This window comes from Pristis pectinata, chromosome 4 (genome assembly GCF_009764475.1).
Source record: "Pristis pectinata isolate sPriPec2 chromosome 4, sPriPec2.1.pri, whole genome shotgun sequence".
NCBI lineage: Eukaryota > Metazoa > Chordata > Chondrichthyes > Rhinopristiformes > Pristidae > Pristis > Pristis pectinata.
This window is the reverse complement of record NC_067408.1, coordinates 29,822,712-29,843,339: the sequence shown is the minus strand read 5'-3', so window position 1 is coordinate 29,843,339 and position 20,628 is coordinate 29,822,712. Positions and strand designations below refer to the sequence as shown.

Below are 20,628 nucleotides of genomic sequence, written 5' to 3'. Positions count from 1 at the left end.
TAAGATTTACTGTAATGATTGTGAGGTTGAGAGATTTCAGTTCTAAGATTAGACTGAAAAAGCTCAGTTATTCTCCTTGGAGCAAAGAAGTTTGAGAGGAAATTTGATAGAAGTGTACAAGAGCATGACTGGTTTGGATAAGGTTGATAGAGGCTCTTTTCTTAGAAAATGGTTAAAGGAAGATGGGACGCAGATCTAAAAGTGATGGGCAAAATATCCAGGGGAATATGAGAGAAAATTTTTACAGGGAGCATGTTTATGATTTGAAACTCACTGCCTAAAAGGCTGGTGGAAGCTTAGTGAGTCCGGCTTTTGAAAGAGAATTGGATGGGAACATAAGGGGAAAATATTTTTTGTGCTATGCTGGAGAGTGTGGTAATGGGACTGAAATGATTGCTCACCAATGGTGTAAAAGCATCTTCCTGTGCAGTAACCATGCTGCAATTCTATTCTAGACAGACTCATGCACATTACAAAATAATTTCTACGTTGTGGTTGATATTAAATGATTAATATTTTTTCCAGAATTAGGGTTCATATTAATAAAATATGAAGAATATGATCTAAGAACATTTATTTTGCAAAAAGCTTTATCAGATTCTCCAGCTTCAGCTCCAAGGTACCATTTTGATAATGTAATCAACAGAGACTCAAATGGTTGGTACATTAAAAGTCAATCATTATTCTAATGGTCTGCATCGTCTTGATAGTCAATGACACAAGTACCCAGGTAAGATAAAGAGTTAATGTTCTTCTGTAACTCATTTAGAAGAGATTGAAGGATTTGTGAGGCGTAATTCTGAAATTTTTATTGCAGTTGGAAGATCATATCTTGACCTCTGTGTGGAGCAGTAGAGCCTGCAGTGCAGCAGTTTCCATTTGGAGACGAAAGCTGCATGTACATGAATAGCTTCTTTTCTCAAAAAAAGCTCAGCTCCATGCTTCAGATGAAGATTTGCACTCCACCATTTGAGGTAGGTTGTCAATAAGCTAAACATAGTATTTTGGGTATGCTTACAAAGCAAAGGTATTTTGCATAGCATTTTAGGATGACCTTAAATCTAAAGAGTTCTAACAGAATTATGATTTTGTATGCAATATGAGGAATGCCTTGTCTGGATGTATTTGCCTAATAATAAAAAAATTATAGACTTGAAACTATTTTGTATCATCATGTATTTTACAGCCTTTGTTGGTTTAATTAAAGTTCCCTCACACTTCCACTTGACCTAAAGTATTTCAGAATAGGTTTCAAATTATTTTTCTGGTGTAGATTATTAACTTTATGTTTATGAGACATGCATTATGTATTGATGGCTTTTGACATTTCAGTTATTTTCCACTTCCTGCTCTTTGGTTGAGTAGCACGTGTCCACAGCTTCTTCCCCTCCACCATCAGATTTCTGAACAGTTCATGAACCCATGAATGCGACCTCATTATTCCTCTTTTTTGCACTATATATTTATTTTTGTAATTTATAGGAATTTTATATCTTTGTGCTGTACTGTTGCTGCAAAACAACAAATTTCACGACATATGCCAGTGATAGTAAACCTGATACTGATTTCACGTTGTGCATAACCTGATTCAATATTCCAAGATGGTTTTTCAGGCTTATTTATGTGCATGTTATTATAGCTGATTTTAATGGCAATAGTAAAGTTGTTTAGTTACTAATGAAAAATTACATGTTATTCCCATGAGCAATGGTTGCAAGGAAGTTGACTCACTTAATCTTAGCTACTGAGCTTTGTTATCCTTCTTGGAATTAAACATACATTTTTACAAGTTTTATTAAAGTACTTTTTTTTATAATAAGCAGATTTATATTTGTTTTGTCTTGAATGAAATTCTCCCACTTAACTGCCAACTGATTGCTTCTGCACATGTTCAGAAGTCTCCTTCTGCCATCGTATTTTAATGGGCTTTGATCTGCTGGAACGTGTTCATATTGTTAGGCCCAAAGCAAGACTTTTTAAGACCCACATTTTATTTAACTTAGTGAGCCTTCCGTAAATGTGACTGGAATACCTTAGAAATGTCAGGTTACATTGAGAATTGGGAAATTGTTGAAGTGAAAATCCATAATTATTTTTAAAAAAACATAACTCCTTTATGGTCCTTTTTTAGTTTCATTTCAGCTCCTCCAAAAACCCATCCTTCATTCTCCCACACTACCACAACCATCCCTTCAAACTCTCAATCTCAGAAAAATATTTATTGTGCAATATATAGGTAATGTTGGCTACCTGATTGAAATTGTGTGCTACTTAGCATCAAACTCAGGCGTAAGACTCCTTTCATCAGGGGTTTTATTGAATCCAGTTGTGTTCCAATTCTAGAATCACAAAGTGATGCAGCGCAGAACTGGGCCCTTTGGCCCACCAAGTCTGCACTGACCATCAAGCACCAATTTCCACTAATCCTACAGTCACCCCATTTTATTCACCCCACATTCCCATGAGCTCTCCTCATCTCAGATTCTACCACTCACCTACACTTGCGGCAATTTACAGCAGTAATTACTTACTAACCAGCATGTCTTTGGGATGTGGGAGGAAACTAAAGCACTTGAAAGAAACCCAAGTGGTTTCAGGGAGAATATGCAAACTCCACACAGATAGTACTGGAAGTCAGGCTTCAATGCAGGATGCTTGAGCTCAGGGATAATAGCTCTACTACCTAAGCCATTGTTCCACAGGAATAAGGTTCAATTTTAATTTTCATGGAATTTTAAAACTGCTTAGAAGTAATGCTAAACCTGCAGTGTTAATATACTAAAAAAATTGCTAAAAATTGACATGGAATGCCTGAAAGGAAGAACTACAAAGAGATATTTCATGGATTATCCAAATAAAATGACTTTGAGCCAGAATCAGCTTCATTATTAGACTGAAATGGGTGTGGAACCCTCTTAAAGTCAAATATGTAAATACATTTGTATTCTGGTATAACCAATTCCTGTTCCAACTTACAAATATATTTTGAACATTGCTTGTAATTTGTAATCTGTAGTCTTAAAAAGGTAGTTTCGACTTTCAATGGATTGTGGAAGTATGTTTTCTAAAGATGTGTTTATGATTGTGCCAAAACGTGTAAAAACTGCCATGATTATTGCATCATAAATGACATTTCCATATTGACAAAGAATTTGGTAAATTTCAGTGCAGTTTTTTAATTTTGTGAATCAATTAAATAAATATTTAGGAAACCATGGAAAATAATGAAAAAGATAAGCTACAAGACAGTTTGTATAAATAAGATTAATTGTACTAAAATTGTAGGGGAACGTTCATTATTCCAATGGAGATATAAATTAATATATGAATATTCTTCATTAACCTCTCTTTGTTTTGAATGATGACGCTTCTAATTACTGTAATTTCCTTATGAAAATCACATCTGATTTATCTTCCTTTTACTAGTTCACCAAATTATATAAAGCTGGGCACCATAACCTTTATTCTGATGAAACATGTAGTGCCTGTTGCCAGAAGTAGTCTATTGACAAATGTAGTTTATGCCAAAAAGAAGTGTGTTTTAAAATAACTGCAATAACATGTAGAAAAAGTGTAAATAATGGTCAGGGTCCATTAACACATTAACTTCACAAAAGACACAGCAGTTCATTTTAGACTTGCAAGACTTAAGTTTGTTAATACCCTCACTACCTCACAGTGCTGCCGATTTTTCTCATAGCGTTTTATGTAAGAAGCGTGAAGTAAGTAACACAACACTAATGCCACTGGCAATGAACAGCTAATTCCTTTCTCATCACGACAGGCAGCAACAATTAAAGGCTGTTATTTCTGGATTGGGGTAATACTGCCTCCTATTTTTATTGTACAATGGTTGGCTGAATACTGTGCAGAGAGACCATGAATATAATTTGTGTGATACTCATGCTTTGGAATTTAGCCCATACTGCAAGCTGAGCAAATTCCAGAGCATCCTCAGCATGACAAAGGAATCTGTTTCCGTTTGTCGTGCCTATTGATGCAGCATTGACTGAACTTGAGCAGTGATGTAAATTGAATGCTGCATTAACTATGCTGCTGCACATCATTGTGAAATGAGGAAGGCACAAAGCATTCAATAAGTGAATTTTGCAGCATACAAACTGGGCATTTGACAAACAAGTTTCCTCTGGTACTTTTCTCTTTCAACCATTTATCAAATACAACTCTCCCAATTGGTCCTGCACTATATTATTCCTAGCAAAAATCTTTTTTCTTTTGTAAAAGAAGAATTTATGAGATCTAGTTCAGAAGTTGCTTTGTAGCAAAAAATTCAAACCATTTAAAAATCTTTTATCCTTAATTACTTTTACAATTATACCCTCTCTTTACCATTCCTCTGTGTATCACTATTCCTTGAACTTGAACGTTGTAACCATAATATCCTTTATCTGGTCATTCATTAAATTTCTCCTGTCTAGTGAAAGAGCCGCTTATGTTTAGGTCTATTACACAGTTGAGGAAAGAGAGGTTGTTCAAGAACTGATGCCAAAAAGTGTACATGTGTGTATCTGTGAGTGTCTCAGTATCTTCACTCATTTGCTGTCTATGATACTGGAGGATAACAGGCAGTTTAAACAAATAAACAAAGGTACTTTACTCATTTAAAAAATTACATTTTGCATTGCTGCATAGGCAGATGTACTTCCTGGCAAGTTCCACATTGGTCCAATAACTTGAAGGGACCAAAGGTCTGGTTGCTAAATTTGCACCTAATACCAAGATAATTAGGGAAATAAGTTGTGAAGAGAACATAAGGAGGCTACAAAGGATCTGGTAAATGGGGTATAATGTGGGAAGATATTAAATTATCCATTTTGGCAGGAAAAGTGGGAAAAAAAAGAGAACCACATTACTTAAATGGTGAGAAAGTGCAGGGGGCTCTGATTGCCCTACGGCAGGAGTTGCAAAAGGCTAGTATACAGGAACAGCAAGTAATTGGAAAAACTAACAATGATGTTGTTTATTTCTAGGGAATTGAATATAAAAGTAGGCAGATCGTGCTTCTGCTATAAAGGGCTATTTAAGGAAGAATGTTAATGCATTGAAAACGGTTCAGAGAATCATTGCTAGACCAATATCTGGAATGACTGGGTTGTCTTATGGGGAAGTGTTGGACAGGCTCAGCTTGTATCTGCTAGAGATTAGAAGAGTGAGAGGAGACTCAAATGAATCATACAAAATTCTCAGGATAGAGGTAGAGATTATGTTTCCTCTTGTGGGAAAATCTATGATTAGTGCCATCAGATAATATTTTTTGTGAATCTTTGGAACTCTCTTCCTCAAAGTGCAGTGGTAGCAGAGTCTTTGTACATTTTTAAGGCAGGGATAGATTTTGATAAATAAGGGGGTGAAAGGTTAACATGGGTAGATAAGCATGCGCAGTGGACAGTTTTCCATTAGATCAGATATGACCTTATTCAATGGCAGGGCAAGTTTGAGGGGCTAAGTGGCCTACTTATTCTCTCAATTCATATGTTTGTAATCCTTAAACTGGTACCAACTATGTTACATATGACATATATGTTACATCCTCCTTTAATAATGAAAACCAAAAAAAACATCCAAAATAACTATTGTGTCAATTTGTGCTTTACTTTGGCAAAAAATCTTCCAGCTGATTTCTGACACTCTTTTACACTTCTGGCTCCGTGCTATGTGGGAGACATCTGCATATTCATCTGTGAGTTGCATAGTTTGCTTGTGTTGAAAGAATCTTCATGATTCTGTCAAGAGGTACCTTTATCATTCCCATATACTGTACAGTATTACTTGCAAATATAATTATGATATCCTTCTGGTCTACCGCTATGAAATCTGTATCATGCCACTGTTGATTCTTTGGTCATCACCTTCAAAGAATTAACAGTGCTGTGATACGGATTTCATTGCAGCAGACCAGAATCTCCCAACCAGATTTATTGCAGTCTTTGTTTACATCAATAGCACATGCCTTCTTGGTTTGAACTGCATGTGTCAAGATTGATAGTGTGATTTGGGAGGAGAATACATGTTGTTCTCAAGTTAAGTTAAAATGCCACTGATCTTGGTGTAGGTCCATTCACTGAGTGTTCTTTCAACAGTTTTGGTGCCAGGTACATTGTTGTTATAGAGTGCTCTGAATCTGGTTCTGCCCTTGCATGGCTCATCTTGTTCATTCCAATGTCCTCTTTTTTTAATGCATGATCTCTACAATGATTTTCCAATCCATATTGTGTGTACTTTTTCACAAACACAGGACATTACTTGCTTGGGTTGCCATCTACAAGACCTACAATTTCTAAGTTGCCTCATCAGTGATTTGCTTTTTAACCTCCCAGTTCACCGCAGATTGTTCTATTGGCCATCCAACATCTCTAGTCAGGCTCGAAACAGTTCCGCAGCTCTGCACGTCTTTAAGTACTTTACTCATATAGAAGCCTTTTCCTCAGTCTGGATTCCCAAATTGCACAAATAATCTGATCTTCGATGAGCAAATCCTTCAAATCTGTGAAACAGCAATTACTACTGACAGTCAAAGGATTTTCCCTAATCCTGGTTATGTGTAAAGAACCTGTAACATTCAACTGCTTCATTCCTAGGCAGGATTCAATATTGTTCTGTAGTAAATGCTTTGTCTAAGGTCTCCTTGAGTCTTTATGGCATGGTATTATTCTCTCTCCTTGTGATCAATAACTACTTTACGTTTGACTGGTCTGGTCCACAAAACAGAATGCAAACTTTCCCCTCCATTATCTCCTTTCTTAGCCTGAAAACCCACTGGCTTGGGTATTTTTATTTGTTCTACTGTGTACTATCTCAATTGAATCTCAAAGCTCTCTTAGCAGACAACGTTTTTCTTATTTGGGAGAGATCATGCCCAGAGTTCGGATTTTAATTCTGGCACAACGTCCAAATTACATACCTTCTTTAATCAGCACATCTCAGCATTTTCTCTCATTCAGATTCCATGATGCTACAACATAACTGTGATTTAAATTAACAAACAATGCTTTTTCGTGAAAAACTGACATTAAGCAAAGCAGCATTTCCTATAGTGGATTTCTCTACAGTCAAGAGTTCCTGGCAAATTCCACACTATTACCAGATATTAGACCATAAATCATAGGAGCAGAATTAGGCCATTTGGCCCATCAAGTCTGCTCTGCCATTCAATCATGGGTGATTTATTTTTCCCTCTCAACCCCATTCTCCTGCCTTCTCCCTGTAACCTTTGACACCCTTACTAATTAAGAACCTATCAACCTCCACTTTAAATATACCCAATGACTTGGCCTCCACAGATGTCCGTGGCAATGTATTCCACAGATTCACCACCCTCCCACTAAAGAAATTCCTCCTCATCTCTGTTCTAAAGGGACGTCCTTCTATTCTGAGGCAGTGCCCTCTGGTCCTAGGCTCTCCCACTACTGGAAACATCCTCTCCATGTCCACTCTATCTGGGCCTTTCAATATTTGGTAGGTTTCAATGAGATCCCTCTTCATCCTTCTAAACTCCAGCGAGTATAGGCCCAGAGCCATCAAACATTCCTCATACATTAACCCTTTCATTCTTGGGATCATTTTTGTAAACCTCTCCAATGCCAGCACATCCTTCCTTAGCTATAGGGCCCAAAACTGCTCACGATACTCCCAAAGTGGTCTGACCAATGCCTTATAAAGCCTCAGCATTACATCCTTGCTTTTATATTCTAGTCCTGTCAAAATGAATGCTAGCATTGCATTTGCCTTCCTTACTACCAACTCAACCTGTAAGGGTTTCATAGATGTACACACAGTGGTAGTGTGTGGAGTTCTGGACAAAGAATTGGTCAAGTAATATACCTTGCTGAATTTTGATTATCTCTGCAACACTTGCTTCTTGAGAACTTTCTTAACTATTCTCACTGATCTCTCAACTGCTCCATTTGAAGCAAAATGATATAAGGAAGCGTATTTGATACCATTCTGTTTCATGAAGTTTGTAAACAGAGTAGATCAAAACTGAGGTTCCTTGTCAGAGATAAACTCTTTGGGTAAGATATGACATGCATAAAAAGATCTCAACTCATCGGTATGGTATTCAGGAGTGACACATGAATCCACATGTTTCACCAATGCATTTTCATATTTCATATTTTATTTCATATTTTAAGAGATAAAAGGTGGGCATTTGGTCCACCATGTCATTGCCAGTTCTCAACCAAATGCTTGGCAAGCCCCAATGGCTTCTCTGATAAGATAGTTACTTTTGAATGTCGAAGTCATAGAGCATGGAACAAGGCCTGTCAGTCCACTGAGTCAATGACTACCATAAAGCACTCAACTACACTAATACTAGAGTGCATGCATTTAAGGTGAGGGGGGCAAGTTCAAAGGAGATGTATAGGGCAAGTTTTTTATGCAGAGAGTGGTGTGTGCCTGGAATGCTCTGCCAGGGGTGGTAGTGGAGGCAAATACGATAGAGGCGTTTAAGAGGCTGTTAGACAGGCCCATAAATATGCAGAGAATGGAGAGATGTGGACTTGTGTAGGCAGAAGGGACTAGTTTAGGAGGTTTTTAATTACTAGTTTGATTAATTCGGCATAACATTGTGGGCCGAAGGGTCTGTTCCTGTGCTGTGCTGTTCTGTATCCTATGTACACTAATCTCATATTATTGTCCCCACATTTCCATTATCTCCCTAGATTTCACCACTCACCTACACCAGCAACAATTTACAGTGGCCAATTAACCTGCCACAGATCTTTGGGATGGGGGGGGAAACTGAAGATCGGGTGGAATCACATATAGCCACAGGGAGAATGTGCAAACTCCACACAGACATTGGAGAGCAGGATTGAACCCAGGTTGCTGGAGCTGTGAGGCAGCGGCTCAACTACTGCACCACTGTGCTGCCCAAATGTCTATCAATGAGTACCAGAAAATTGTCATTGCCTTTTTCACAAAAGCCTATAGTCCTCCCTGAAAATGTCTGGGAAACATGACAATGACAGCAAAGAAGTTGTTGATAGATTGTTCCCACAACTTTGCCAAATACTGCATTTGTTTATCAATATTGAAGGTCACAGTCCAAGCACAGCCACTAAGCTTCTTGCAATGGTTTTTATATGGATTATTCTTGCTTGTTCTGTTTGAAGTTTGGCCAAAGTCATTTCATATTACTGTGTTTCTTATTATGAGTTATTTACTGCATACACACCATAACTTGTTGCATCACATATCACTTTCAACTCATGCATGAATCATAAGGAGAGGTTTGCTAGCTAAGCGTTTCTTGCATTCATCATAAACACTTTGCTCCTTGATTTGCATCTGTTTTTAACAAATGATGAGAGTACTATCACTAGATCTGGAAGAAGTCATGCGTTAAATTATATCATTCCTAGGAATTCAACTCTTGCTATATTTTTAGCTGCTATATTAATCTCTGCTTATTGATGGCCTCTAACTTTTCTCTCACCAACTGTACTCCATTGGTATCAGCCTTCAGACCAAGGTGTACAAATTCTTCACTTCACTCAGGCAATGATCTTGCACAAGTTTATCCATGGTGGCCTGGAAAATCTTGGGCAAAAAATTGACTTCACAGGGTGACCTTATTTATGGGTAGAACCCTTTTGCCTGTTGATGGTCAGGCACTGCTGACTATCTTTATCAACATCCAGTCGTGTGTATGCTTGGGAGAGGTCCAATTTTATGAGTACTTTTGATCCTGTTAACTCCACATCCATGTCTTGTGTAAGTGAGTCCTGGAATGGCATGCCTTAATGAGACCCAACACAAGCTTGAGGAACAATTCAAGAAAGAGAAATAGAGTTAGTGCTTCAGGTGAAGATCTTTAGTCTAACCTGAAAAAGAGACAAAACAAGTGGGGGAGAGAGGATAGGACAAACCATGATCCAATAGGGTGAAGTCAGGGTTGCTATGGGGATAAGATGTAGCTAAAATTATCTGGTTGATAAATTAACGAGGAAGATTAAAGCCTTTGTTGCAGCCTTCTGGAGTCAATGTTAAATTATACAATCTCATGTTACTTGTCTTCTCTGTTGTATCAGAGCTGACCTGTTCTACTGGAGGTCATCCATCTGTAGCAGCAAACAATCTGCTGGAGGAACTCCGTAGGTTGAACAGCATCATGAGGAGGAAGGGAATTGTCAATGTTTTGGGTTGAGACCCACCATCAGGTCTGCATCAGATTGTTTGTTGCTCCAGGTTCCAGCATCTGTAGTCTCTTGTGTCATACATCTGAAATATTGGCTCCATTTTTCTTCTTCCGTTATCATTTCCTACAACTCTGTATGGCACAGATTTCTCTCTCCTGTTCAGAGCTTTGATATTCCTTTGTTCATATTCTCTCTCTTTAATCTTCCTCATTAACCTATTAACCAGATGATTTTAGCTACATCTTATCCCCATAGCAACCCTGACTTCACCCTATTGGATCATGGTTTGTCCTATCCTCTCTCCCCCACTTGTTTTCTCTCTTTTTCAGGTCAGACTAATGATCCTCAGCTGAAATATTAACTTCTATTTCTCTTTCTGAAGACGCTGTCTAATATTCCATTATCTAATTTTATTTTGGATTTTCAGCATCTGCAGTTTTATGATGTTAATCTTGTGTATTAGATATTGTTTGTTGTCTACAATTTAATTTTGTGTGACTTTGTAGCCTTCATACAGGTACACGAGATGCAATGGGCCAGCTTTGCATCTGGTCTGATGCATACCTGTATGTGTGTATTGTCATACCTTTCCAACAATGTGTCAAGGTGTGACTTTGAAACGTCATCGCTGTAAACATTCTTCCAATCTAGTCCGAGTTGTCCCAGCCAGCCCTTCCCCTTTAAAGTTGGCCTGTTTTCATAGCTTGTAAAAGTGATGGGGCTGTACATGCTGTCTGCTGTGTTGTACTGTGCATGATATTTTCCCCAAAGTCTCCGAAACATTGCTCTAAGTATGTTCACAGTTGGATAGTGCTTCTCCTCAACAGTACTAGCTGAACTTACTAGAGCAGGTTTCTTGGTTCATTATTGACGGATTTGCAGCAGTATTAATTTGTATGTCAAAGCATTGATTGTTAATCAAAGCTTTACTGGAAAGTCTGTTACTGTATGTGGTGTGGTATTGGACAATCCCAGTTCCTCTTTGAATGAACTATTAAGTGGTTTTCTCTGTTGTCATTTTGAATTATCACTGAACTTGTGTTTGTTCCTTGTACTATCTTTGGATCTGTAGTCTGATGAAATATACATACCTTTTGGCAACTGAAACACTCATCCATTCTTAGTTGCAAGACTGAGGTGAATGCTGGCATTGAAATGATATCAGCCGGCTGAACTGGTTTCACCAGTATGCTTTGAACTTGGTTTCATAGCTGTGGTCTTTGCTATGGCTCGCTGACTGCAGCCATACAAGTCATTTTTGGTGGATGAATCTTTTTCACTTTCTTGGATGCCATTTCCATTGACACGGCAGTTCAAATAATAGGTTATGTGTGCTCAACAGCTTTGATTGAAGTTGCTCGCTGACCAGTTCACACACAAATCTGTTGCATAAGGCACTATCTAAAGATGTGCCAAGAGGATATTTAGATGAAGCAGCAGTGTCCAAAGTTTGTAAAAATAAGCCCATGATCAAAATGTTGTTGGTGCACCAATGTCCATGTGGTGTACAGATCAATTTGCCTTGCACAAATCTACACTAGTTGCATTTATCAGTCCATACCTTTTAGTGTCAATTAACTTTGCCCCAATTATTGTTTCTCTTTACCACTGACATTATGACTGGCATGCTGTTGCCAAGGTTATATCACCATGACTGTTTTAATCAGTGTAAAATGAACTTCTTACTTGGTCAGCTTCATCTAAAATGTGTTCACAGTATTTTTCCACATAAAATATGATCAATTACTGCAATCGCATTTTGTCTTTGGAGTTTTAATGCTTTTCAAGTTTTGATGTTTATCAAGATAGAAGTCTTATTGCATCTAATATGAATAATTGCTTTTTTAATTTATGTGCTGTGAAGACTAAAAGGATTATTTACTGACGGTGGCTGTAATTAATGCTTGCTGCTGCAGATTCTTCAAAGATTCTTAATAACTGTGTCTCATTTTCAGATTATAGGATATTCACTGAATAATTGATGAAATGCCATTATTGACAGTGATCTGAAAAGCAAAATCCAAGGTTTGTCTATTTTAGCGTCAATGAAGTACAAAAGATGTATCATCTTTCTACTTTTCATTTGTACTTTATTTCAGAGTAGAATTTGCTTACTCAGTTCCTGGTATATTTTTGTATGCCTAAGAAGCACCAGACTTCAAAGGGCTTCATTATTTTAAAGCCCTAGAATATCTAATTCACAGTTGTTTTGCAATTTCAAAAGCATATTAGATGCAGTTATTTTAATGCTAATTGGCTGTAATCTTCACGTGTTCTTTTATTTGTGCTCTAGTATAAGAATTTTTGTTACTGAAATAACATCAATTGCATTGAAGCAGTGAGCTCATGGTGTTTATCTTGCTGCCGAGAAATGCTTAACATAAAAAGGACCTTAAATTCTTGGGTAATTTGCAAGCTTCTAATTCACAGTCTGTCTGGCACTATTTCTGACATGGTAGTTGGAATTTGGAGGTGAAATTGGTGCCAGACAAAACTCTCTCATTTAAATTGCAGAGTGTAAGTGGAATATGTAAAGGATTTATGCCTCATGTATCTTAAGGTCTGTACACTAGGTCATATGAATAAGGTGACTTTTTGCCATACATATTATTTGAATGTCAATATAATACATATCTCTATAATTCTGCAAATCCTGGCAATTGTATCATAATGGTAAAAAGTGGGATGCAACAGTGTGCATTAACACCTATTAAGTTAAGCTTTAGTTCTATTACACCATGAAATTTAACTGCAAATATTGGTTATGAAAATATTATTTAAGTAAGTGTTCAAGAGCAGGGCAGGCACAGTAGTGTAGCGGTTAGCATAACGCTATTACAGCGCCAGCAACCCGGGTTCAATTCCGGCCGCTGTCTGTAAGGAGTTTGTACGTTCTCCCCATGTCTGTGTGGGTTTCCTCCAGGTGCTCCGGTTTTCTCCCACATTCCAAAGACGTACAGGTTAGGAAGTTGTGGGCAAGCTATGTTGGTGCCGGAAGCGTGGCGACACTTGCGGGCTGACCCCAGAACACTCTACGCAAAAAAAAGGTGCAGTTCACTGTGTGTTTCAATGTACATGTGACTAATAAAGATATCTTATACCTTATAAGAGTTGCATACTTCTGTTGTTTCCAAAGTTCTGTGTTTTTAGGAAAGTCAGCCATTTTAGAAAGGTATCTTTTATGATGGATGTAAATGCTTTTGTGCCTTGCTAAAAGCGATATGATAACACAGAATATAATTCCAGCAGCAAATACATTCATCACTTCATTCAAATAATTCACAAGGTTTAATTCAGGAAGTAGGGTTCTTTTGCTCTGTTGCACCCAATGTAAGGTATCCTTAGTGTATATGGAAAAACACTATGATGCTGGTGGAACAGAATCAGACTGCTTTAATCCCAAAGCATTGATAGACATTCTCAAACTAAAAGATTAAAATTCATGGCTTCAGTACAATTAATTAGTATGGGTCAGCTGATAACATTAGCCAGCCGTTCTATAAAGTTGTCGGCTAATCTCTGCTTACTCTTCAGCAGAAGCCAGAGGTAGACCTGACCGCCAGTCCTACTGGCTCGTCATTGAGCCGAATGGCAGCGGTCAGACGATGCTGATTGGGGAATGGTCCCTCAGCTGTACACAGCAGCTGGCTGCTGTGAGGGGAGAAGTTGTTGAGCCTGAGTATAAAATTAAGTGACTTCCTTATTCTTTATTTTCCTTTTATCTGATTGGGCCAAATCACACTTGATCTTCCCTGCACCGACACCGTCTCCACAGCCACAATCCCGTTCAGCAGCCGTGCAGCTCCAGCCTCGACATGACCCTGATACACCTTGGCAGGTTCATGATATCAAAGGTGGGATTCCCTGAGAAATCAGAGCAATAAATAAACAAAAACAATGGGAGGCTTATCTTTACAAAAAAATTAAGGTTGGCAAACCCCATTGAACGGGGAAGAAGTAAGTAAGCCAGCAATGATGGCGAGTGGTCAGATGGGCTAAGTGGCCAGATGCACTCATGTCCCAGCTTTAGCACCTTCTGCATCTGCACACTGCAGCTGACTTAAGATAAGATATCTTTTATTAGTCACATGTACATCGAAACACACAGTGAAATGCATCTTTTGCAATAGTGTGTTCTGGGAGCAGCCCCACAAGTGTCGCCACGCTTCCAGCACCAACATAGCATGCCCACAACTTCCTGACCTGTATGTCTTTTGGAATGTGGGAGGAAACCGGAGCACCCAGAGGAAACCCACGCAGACATGGGGAGAACGTACAAACTCCTTACAGACAGCAGCCAGAATTGAACCCAGGTCACCGGCACGGTAAAGCGTTACACTAACCGTGACTACCCTTCCAGGTCTCCGTGGATCCACCACCTGGCCTACAGCTTTTAATTGATGTCTAGTGGTTTAGGGTATGTGTTGTTATGTGTTGTTATGTAGTTATAATAAAGAACTAAGTTCCCAGTAGGCAATGCAAGGGGTCACATGGGGGAACAGAAGTGGCTGTAAAAGAGCAGGAAAGCAAGCCAGCCTGTCTGTTGCAGCCTGTTTTTTTAAAAATAAATGTTCAGATGTTAAACCCACGCGAAGTTTGTCTCTTGATGAAGAACAAACATGACAGGGTGTTTTAAGTTAAATGTCTTTTTTTAACTTTATCATTTTTTAAAAAATTGCAAGTCTATTGAACAGTTTTTAAAGAGTCATTGGAAAATATCAGCCAAATGTCTTTGGTGGTTGCAAGTTGTCAAACGGCCACATGAGCTTTCCAGAGAGACGGTTCTCAGAACGTGTCACCACAGGGCTTCTTGCTGCTCGTGGCCCACTCTGCTTCATAGGAGGACCCTTGTATATGGAGGGTGTGCTCAGTCATTTGTAACAGGTTGGTGTGCATGGGCAGGTACCATGGTGGTAAGTTCAGGTAGTATGCTAGATCTAGGATATGGTCACATAGCACAGAAACAGATTGGTCAGCCCACCGTGTCCATGCTGTCTATCGAGAAGCCATTGATACTAATCCTATCTTCAAGCATTTTGCCCAAAGCTTCTATGCTGTGGCAATTCACAGGCTTGCATTGATACTTAAATGTTGAGAAAGACATTTTGATTGACGTTCTAAAACTAATGGACCCCTCAGGCAATGCATTCCAGATTTCAACCACTCTCTGGGGGGATAAATTCTTTAGAAGCCCACTAAACATAACAACATAACTAACATGCTACATCTCAGGCAACATGCTGGTGAATCTGCTCTGTAAGCTCTCCTATAGTGTGACAACCAGAGATGCACACAGTACTCTGGCTGTGGCCTAACCAATGCTTTATAACATTGTATCATAACCTCCCTGCTCTTGTATTCTGTGCCCGAGCTAATGAAGGCAAGTATCCCATACGCCTTCAATCTACCTGTGCCGCACTTTCAGGAATCTTTTGATGTATACACTATGTCCCCCCCTTACCATTTATTGTGTATGCCTTGCCTTTATTAGTTCATCCAAAATCACTCCTCTCACAATTTTCAAGATTAAATTCATCTTACCAACTCATCAATATCGACTTGTAGCCTATGAACTGTAATTACCTTGTTTATTCCTTCTGTCCTTTTAAATAAATGCAGCATATTTGCTATCCTCCAGTCACCTGGCACCTCACCGATAGCTAGCCAAGATTTAAAAATCTCTGGCAGAGCCTCAGCTATCTCTTCCCTTGCCTCCCATAACAGCCTGAGATAAATCTCACCAGACTCTGGGGATTTATCATCCATTAAGCCTGCTCAGACATCTAATACTGCCACCTTTTTAATGACGAGTAGTTACCGTTAACAAGACCCCCTTCCTAACTTACAGCTACAATGTCCTTCTCAGTGAACATAGGTGGGAAGTATTCATTTAAAACGTTACCTACATCCATTGGCTCCACACACAGATTGCCCCTTTGGACATTTCAGCCTATTTTATTATTATGGCACGATAGTGTAGGGGTTACAGCGCCTGTGACCCAGGTTCAATTCTGGCCACTGTCTGTAAAGAGTTTGTACATTCTCCCCGTGTCTGCGCGGGTTTCCTCTGGGTGCTCCGGTTTCCTCCCACATTCCAAAGACGTACAGGTTAGGAAGTTGTGAGCATGCTATGTTGGCGCCGGAAGTATGGTGACACTTGCGGGCTGCCCCCAGCACACTCTATGCAAAAGATGCATTTCACTGTGTGTTTCGATGTACATGTGACTAATAAAGATATCTTATCTTATATACATATTTGGCTGCTTTGTAGAAGGGTATACAAATATAAGAAGCTCCTACATTAGTAATTAAAATGCCCAGCTGGGTTGAAACAAGCTTCTCCCCCACTAAATTTGTTTTGGCTTCATTCACTGTACTCAGTCCCTTCCTCTGCACACCTGCTCTCCCACCAGCTCCAACGAGAAGTGCAAGGAGTTGATGGGTTTTATCATCACCATGAGAGACTCTAAACTGTTGATCCACAGAACCATTTAACCCTTGGCAAAAAAAAAACCAACCTTCCTGCTGCTGTAACCTTCCTGCTGCTGTGCCATATCCACCTTTCCCAAGTCAAGTTTTGTGACTGTTGCTTTTCCAGCCTGTGCTCGCCAGAGAGACCTGCCGGCTCTTCGTACTACCCCATTCCCATTAAATCCACCTGCACTTTAAAAAGACATTGGCTTTGGCTGAGTGTCACTGGGCCAGGAGCTTTGTGATTTCATCACTGCACAACTTCATGTGAAATAATCCAAGGAGGTCATGTGCAACATCTGCCTGTGGGGGGCTGCTGCTTTGCAGGATAAGGTCAGCACAGTGGCCACTCAGAGAACAACGAGAGGGAGATTGAGAACGGAAAATGCTGGGAACCCTCAGCAGGTCAGGCAGCATCCATGGAAAGAGAAAGAGCGTTAACGTTTCGGGTTTAAGCTCCTTCTTCAAAACTGGGAACAAGAGAATCCCAAAGTAAATAAGGATTTGAGACACCAATTACAGCTTTGGTTTTCAAATTACAACCTTGGCTTTCTTTCTCTCCAGGTTCTGATGAAGGCTCTTTGACCTGAAAAGCTAGCTCTGTTTCTCCTTCCGCAGACAGTGCCTGACCTCCTCAGTGTTCCTAGCAGCTTCTGCTTTTATTTCAGTCTTCCAGCATCTTCAGTTTTTCTTTCAATGATGTGGGGAGACAGCAGCTTCCCCATCACATCCAGCAGGAGGCGATGAGAAAGACTGTAGCATCCAGCTTTTAATAAACACTCAACAGATGTTGCTGGTCCCCATCAATGGGCCACACTCATTTTTCTGGCCAGGGTGCAGCTGAGCTCCACATCTTGAAGCTGAGTAACCAAACCATCCACACTGACCCGCCCAATACTCCACATCTGAAGCAGCCATTTCACATACATTCAGATGGTTCACTTGACACTGAGCTGCGCGGCAACCAGATCACTTTAACAGTTCTATTGCTGTGGACGAGCCAACAAAACGCAAAGCCCTCAACCAGTATCTCAGCACTGCAGTGTGTAGCAGATGATCGGGCAGGGGGTCACACCACGTTCTCAGTACAGCAACACTATGACCTTCTTGATTGTCGATTCTATTAGCACTCACATTCCAGAAAACACATCTCGAGCGTTAAGCAAGCTAAGAGTGTATGTGGCAGCTAGCAGGACATAATTATCACATGCAGCTTTAACAACACTCAAAATTTTTTCACCATCTAGGAAAAGGCAGCCTACTCGATTGGGTCCACAGTCTTCTCCACTTTAAGAACACACTTCACCAACAAATCTAATGAATCATTGCCTCTTCCATCAAAATAGCCCCAACCAAATTCACAAACTATGTTGCAGTAATCCTATTCATTCACGTTAACCTCAGAAATCTTTGACAAGGGAAGCCATCCACTGAATGCTTCCCCTCTGTAATTTAGCTCATGTTAAGGTAGGCCTTTCCTGCTTCAGCCAGCAACCTGTATAATCATAGCCCAAATGACTCCAGCAATCTCTGAATACTCCAATGTCTCTTCCTCTTCCATGTCTACATATTTGCCCTAATTGATATCACTGTAATAACATGAGCTCACTCTCCACAAATATCCCAGTCCAACTCCTCGTCTTCACTAGCTTCTGACCACTATGTTTTCAGACAAATTGTTCTGTAATATTTTCTCCAGCTAATCAGAAAGACTTTGGCCCTCATTACGAATCCCACACTTTATTCCACTGACTTAACATCCTCCTTGGCCATTATCTTAGAGTCTGTTTCAAACGGGAGCTCCCTGCTTCCTGTTCAGCCCCAGGCTGTGCTTTTGCTATCCTGTCCTTTGGTTCTATCTTGTAACATTATCAGCCCATCTGCTGCTGAAATTCCAGATTTTGTTTACCCTATTCCTCTGTTGCTTTTATTTTACCTAATTCACCCACCTTCATGTTTCTACGTTAGCTATCATCTTCCCTTTCCCACAAATTTGGGTGTTTCAAATCCTGCATGGTTTTGCCTCTCACTTTTTCTGTATGTACCTTGCTGTTCACTCCTTGTCAATATTCCTCTACCTCTAGCTTCTTATCCGCTTTTCCTGGTAATTTAGTGCCTGTAGTCTTAACTTTGGCAAATGAGAAATCTCTCTCCAGGTCCACCTCGTCCTTTAAGAACGTCAAAACCCACCTCTTTAACAAAGCTGTTGACCACCAGTTTTAATCTCTGCTTTATTAACTCTGCAGCACTCTTCCCTTTATTTCTATAAAGTGCCTTGGAACATTTTCTTTTACAAATAAAAGTACATTTAAATAGAAGTAGTTGTCATCACTCGCCATTCCAAGCTTGGAGGTTTTTCAGGTTGAGCTGTAGACTGGCATAATATGTTTTATTACTGGGGGAGATGTGAATGGAGTGAAACACAGCTAAATCATCAGTGAACAGCATTTTATGACATGATGGAAAGTAAGTAATTAAAGATGCAGCTGAAGTTGGTTGGACTGAAGCATTCGTGTTATGATTGGCCCTCATAAATCTCAGTTTTGCAAGTGGCAACTTGGTGTTATAACTGGTTAAATACTGAGATCGATGACATTCAGTTTGTATCCAGATCAAGGCTGTGATTAAAATCCCTGACCAAGCTGTTCTGGTAGAATTAGGGCAGAATATCAATCAGCAGATTATTGTTGGCCCTGATTGATAACTCCATGTGTCACATGTTAATGAGGGAGTTGTTGATTAGCTGGGTTAGCCCATTCTTCAATGGGTAGGACATGCACAATTTTCCACACTGTTGTGTAAAAGCACCTTTCAGAAATATACTAGAATAATTAGGCTAGTGTTTGTACCAGGATTTTTTGTTTAGTGATTTCTGAAAAGTAAGCAATTAAACTCAGATTTTCCTTCACTTGTATTGCCCAGAGGATGCTTGGATAGGGAATTTTGAATGTGCTCTGTTAAAACCATTGTAACAGCCCCAGCATCCTCTGGAGCCTAATCTGAGTAATCCAACTGTCAATGAGTCTACAAGGGAATACACTGCTGGGTGCAAACTGGAAGGAAATAATGCCAACGCACTTTCTGGCCCCAAAGGCAGAAATAACTTTAAAACAACTGATACAAAAGGCACTCCATATGATTATGGCTATTGTCAAACAATTAAGAGCTGATAAACTTTGGAGTCCTGAAATCCATTTTAGCCGGGCAAAAGCTCTAATTTTCGTTCATGCAGCCAAGTTAATTTAATGAAATCGTCTGTGAGAATGTGTGGATACTGCTATGATGTGCCCAGGATAGCAACAACACTCTGGATTCCCCTTGCAGGCGATCTTGGAAGGAGCTAATAAAAGAACAGCACCATGGCAACAGCCAGTAGGTGAAGGACAGGGAAACCAATGCAAATGTGAAGTATGATGGGCCAGGAGTAGAGTGACAGTACTGGTTTGGTTCTGAGGTTTCTTTTTCATTCACGGTTGTCTGAAGTAGTTGTATTATAAAAGGAAACAGTAGTCTTACATTGCAATAAGCAGTAACGGCTCGAGATAGTTAAGAAAATGTCTGCAGCAGCGGTCAAAAAGGTTGTGGTCTATTTCCCTTGGTGATGTCTCAATAAACCATGTAGAAAAAGATATAGTGTTGTAGTAGTGAACACTGGCTGCAAAGCACCAAAATACCACATCTCCTCAGCACCAGCAACCTGACAAGAAAGCATAAATGGAGTCTTCAGAGCAGCAGCCCAGGTTATGTTTGGGAGAGTCCTTTGCAGATTTGTAACTGATACTTTTGGGAAAAATGTGTCAGCAGTTATGCCATTTGTATCATAGCACTCTTTCACACAATAGGCCCAAGCACCTTTGGGCCAAATTTTGCCAGCTGAGCCTGGCAATTGTTTGGATATTCAAACTGAAGTAGTCCTGGACTAATGCACACAGGGTTGTGAGTCCAGATCTCATTGATGCATTTGTGGGGGAGGACAGATCTATTAGTGTGATCC

The 20,628-nt window shown here is 39.6% G+C and overlaps 1 protein-coding gene across 2 annotated transcripts in view; it reads left to right on the top strand.

Annotated features, from left to right (window-relative positions):
* Positions 1-913: 913 nt before the first annotated feature.
* LOC127569028 (ras-GEF domain-containing family member 1C-like) overlaps positions 914-20,628 on the top strand; it is a 132,046-nt gene continuing 112,331 nt past the window's right edge. Inside the window, exon 1 of one of the 2 annotated variants that reach the window (XM_052013288.1) lies at positions 914-974. The gene's annotated coding sequence lies outside the window, so the exon portion shown is untranslated. The remainder of the gene's footprint in view (positions 975-20,628) is intronic. The other variant, XM_052013293.1, reaches the window with a different exon arrangement.